This window comes from Carlito syrichta, unplaced genomic scaffold, assembly GCF_000164805.1.
Source record: "Carlito syrichta isolate Samal-C Ts95f unplaced genomic scaffold, Tarsius_syrichta-2.0.1 Scaffold312786, whole genome shotgun sequence".
NCBI classification, from domain to species: Eukaryota; Metazoa; Chordata; class Mammalia; order Primates; family Tarsiidae; genus Carlito; species Carlito syrichta.
The window spans coordinates 147,079-151,576 of NW_007256882.1; the positions used below are offsets into that span (position 1 = coordinate 147,079).

At 45.3% G+C, this 4,498-nt stretch overlaps 1 pseudogene; it reads left to right on the forward strand.

Annotated features, from left to right (window-relative positions):
• Nucleotides 1–530: 530 nt before the first annotated feature.
• Nucleotides 531–1,171, forward strand: LOC110596713 (annotated as a pseudogene).
• The last annotated feature ends 3,327 nt before the right edge of the window (nucleotides 1,172–4,498 follow it).

The window sequence follows — 4,498 nt, forward strand, 5'->3', positions numbered from 1 at the left end:
TCTGCACCTGGACTCTGGGACCAGCAAGTGCAGGAGCATTTGTGGGCTACAGGCATATAGACCAATGGAACAGAATTGAGATTCAATTCACCAAAGAAATGCAAATTAAAACTACACTGAGATACCACATAACTCTTGTCAGGATGACCATCATCAAACACTCAAAAAATAACAGATGCTGGAGAGAAATTGTCGAAAATGGAACACTTCTACACTGTTGGTGGGAGTGTAAACTAGTATAGTCCCTGTGGAAAACAGTGTGGCGATATCTAAAAGTTCTAAAAATTGACCTTCCATATGACCCTACAATCCCCTTACTGGGAATATGGATGAGACTTCAGGGTCCCCTTTCTTACCTCGATCCCTTGGGACTGAGCTCTTCTCTGGAAACCATAAAGCTCCTCCAGCAGCAGCCTGTGACTTGGGCTGATTTGCATCCCAGGCAGTTCTCTCCACCTAGGGGTTAAGAGGTGCCTGGGAGGACCTGCTCAGCCTGGGTTTCTAGAAGCATCTACGGGGGCGCCTTCACCATGGCCTGGAGTCCTCTCCTCCTCAGCCTCCTCGCTCACTCCACAGGTGCTGACCCATGGTCCCTCTCACTTTCCCAGGCTTAGGGACAAGTCTGGCCCTGACTCTGAGCTCAGTAGGGCCCTTCCTGTTGTGGCCAGGATGCTCATGAACCAGCTGCAGGAGGAGGGGCTGCTGGAAATGAAATCACCCCAAATGGTGTCCTGTGCTCATGGATGCCCTAAAATCTTTTCATCTCTGGAGCTAGTCCAGACAAGACAGGGGGAAAGATATTCATGAGGTGAGCCCCTTAGTCTCAAGAAAGTTTTTCTCTCATATCTCTCCTTGCAGGTTCTGTGTCCTCCTATGAGCTGACTCAGCCATCCTCAGTGTCTGTGTCCCCATGACAGCCAGCCAGGATCACTTGTGAGGGAAACAACATTGGAAGTAAAGATGCTTACTGGTACCAGCAGAAAGCAGGCCAGACCCCTTTGCAGATCATCTATGAAGATAACAATTGGTCCTCAGGGATCCCTAAGCAATTCTCCGGCTCCAACTCAGGGAACATGGCCACCCTGACCATCAGTGGTGCCCTGGCAGAGGACGAGGCTATTATTGTCAGGTGTGGGACAGTAGCAAGGCTCACAGTGATACAGGAACATAGAGAATTGAGACATAACCTCTTCCCCATCTGTGTCACTGTTTTCCTCCAACGCCAGGAGGTCTGTGGACAAAGCCATTAGCAGGGTTGGCTCAGTTCATCCAGAACACAGATTTCCAGCCTGCCCTTCCTTCCAGCCCTCCAGGAAGGCACTGCAAAGCAAGGATCAGGCATAGATATTGCCTGGCAGGATCAGAATTAACAGGGCAGTTTGAGCTGCTGTAAGTTAGAGAATGAGAGCCTGAGTGGGAGGACACACAAAATCTATTAGTGAGCCTATCCCTGGATGGTCATATTGTGGTGACTGGGTCACAGTTTAGGCCAACTATCTACATCACTCCTCAGAACTGCTCATCTCTGCTCCCATGGTGGCTTGTGACTCTGAAAAGGAAAAGTCAGTGAAGATTGCTGTGGGATCCACCCAGGTTCCTCTATAGGGTGACCGGTACAACCCAGCTCAGAATTCCTGACAGCTCAGAGCTGTGCCTTAGGTGGCAAACACAATGAGTTACAGAATATTTAATTCCTCTAGTTTATGGCCCTTCTCAGAGAGTTTCGGTTTGAAGTCTGTGTAATTCCAAGATCCCAAGGTCCTGCCTCAATGTTAAATGACCTTTTAGGGCCTCCCAACTCCAGAGCGTCTTGTATGGATGCTGAAACCTCAGTTGCACCCACATTGCAGGCCAGCATCTCCTTCTGCCTGGTATTGCCTCCCTCACATCCCTCCAGATCCTCTGAGCATGCAATTCTTCCACTTAGAGTATTCTTCCGTCTAAGGAAATTCCACCTATGGTGACCATTGTCCACAACACAGTCCTTTAAGGAGTTGAGGAGACCACTATGCACAAGAAAACTCTAGATTCTAACCTAAAATCCCAGTGTGAATGTCAAAATCCCCAGCTAGATCTGACCATTCCTTGAGTTTCTATGGAATGAAAAGGGAGTCTCATGTGCTTCGGATCTGGGTCCTGAAGGAGATTTGGAAAGTCAGATCCTTCTCCAAGGACCCATGGGCAGGTGGAACAGCCTCACTCAGAACAATGAGTACAGATGCAGGCACCGTGTGAGCCACAGAGGGATGCTGCTCTCCTCACCCTCCATGTCCTGGGCAGAATCATTCTTCTTACCAACCCTAACAGATATGTCCATGAGATCAGTTATGGAAACACATCAGAACACATCAAAGTTGTCAGGTAAAAACCACCACAGACCACCCTTATCAGCAGGAAACCCATTCACACATTCATCAACCACAAAAACACCAAATAAAGAGTCTTCAAAATGAATGGCAGAAGTCAAGAAAAACTGCAAAATATAAACAATTTTGTATTGATTACATGGGAAAGTAATCCTATTTTTAGTATTTTGGGTTAAATAAAACATTATTTAAAAAAATTACCAGTCTTATCTCTTTATATCTAATATGGTGACTAGACACTAGAATTCACGTTAGGCTCAAATCATGCTGACATTGGACAGAGCTGGTCTGGACTCCTAGTTGACAGATGTTGTGGAGTCACTTGGTGCAGGAAGCCAGTCTTCTCCCACGGGACATAAGTGTGAACCCAGGGAGAGATGCTCATGCAAGAGGGATAAGAACACAGGTGTGGACCAGCTGCCTGTGTAGGTGACTGACCCCTGGGACCCTGCTCCTTCTCTATCCTAGATGACCACATCCATCTCATGGTGGGTCACTGCTGGGCCTGTCTGGGCTCATGACTGTGTGGTCAGTTTTGGCTGTGTGGTCATTTCGTGCCCAATGTTGTCCTGGATATTCTAGGATGCAAGAAACACCATGAGTTGTTGTTCTAAAGGGAAATAATTCTGTGTTGCAGATGACAAGGTCTTGTGCCAAAAACCGATGGGTCTAAACTGGGTATCTCCTGTTGGGTTTTCCACAGACACAATTCTCTTCACCAGTTCCCAGGGTAGAGCCTACTGGATTCTATGTTCCAAACAGCAAGGCACTCACATTCCCACCTGTACTTGCTGCAGAGACTTCCTGTCTGGGCTCCAGAAACAATGGGTGACATTCATGGCTTCGACATATGGGTTGGAGCCACATCCCCAAGAGTGAAATACTGTTTTATGACCAACGTGACCCTACAGGCTTTGTGCTCCTTTCTTCTTGGTGGGATTTGTAGGAAGTAATAATGTGATCTTTATTTTGTGGGAGATGCCCCTCATGATCCAAACTATGAAACTCCAAATGCTCCAGCTAATGAATTGTCTGTGGTTTATTTTCCACTCTCGGAAATGCATGGGTCTCATCAAAGCTTCCAAAAGGACTTCCCCTTCATGCACATCTGATCCATCTACCATGCAGGGTAGAGCCCTAGGGAATTCTTCTGGTGTTCGGATGGTTCAAACTACCATGACTATATCATAACAAGGAAGGAGAGTTAATGATGCCAGAAGTACAAAGGTTGAATGAATACTGCTGTTCACCTCACGTGCAGGCACATTATTTCTGAATCTATTTTCTGAAGGAAGTAAAGAATAACTCACTTTCTGCATAAATGGTGCCTTCTGTGCACCTGCAATTGTGTTTTTCTGTTCTAGCAGATTCATCTAGTACAGACATTGAGATTGGAACTACTGCCTGACTAAATCTCTAGAATTCACCTCCACTTTCCAGGATCCATTCAACTATTGCAGAAACCAGTCCAATAAATGGAACATATAATTACCAGTTGTGTCCCAAGTCCTGCAGGAGAGGAGAGAACTGTGTCAGGTGGTGCAGTCCTGATGAAATTCCTCTTCTAGGGGAGAACCAGCCCAGAGGAGGCCCCAGGAAATGTGCCTCCTCTTGTTTCTTGAATGGGACATCCCTGTACCTTAATTTTCTGACATTTCAAAGAATGTGAGGGGGAAGGGCAGACACCAACTTGGGTCCTTCCTGGGTATTTCTCCTGACCACACACTGCACGTTTTGTCCCAAAGTCCAAAATTTCAACAGTCACTGTGTAATGGATACAGAGTTTCTGTTTGGGGTGATAAAAGATCTCTGGTCTTGGTCACAGTGATAGTGGCAACACATTTTGAATGTACATATTGTCACTTAATTGCACAATTAAGTAATTAATTAAAATAATTAAAAGGGTAAATTATCATATTACGCTTATTTTACCATAATAAACATACTGCATATCTTGGAATTAAAGCAAAACAGGTTTTATTTTCAAATCATACAAATGATAAAAATTTAAAGAGAAGTGTCATAAACACCATTTTCCTTTCTTCTATATGCTGCAACCACTTCCTCCTCAAATTAATAAATGATGATCTTTTATCTGCTCCAAGGAAATGTCATTTCCAGGAAATGTCTAT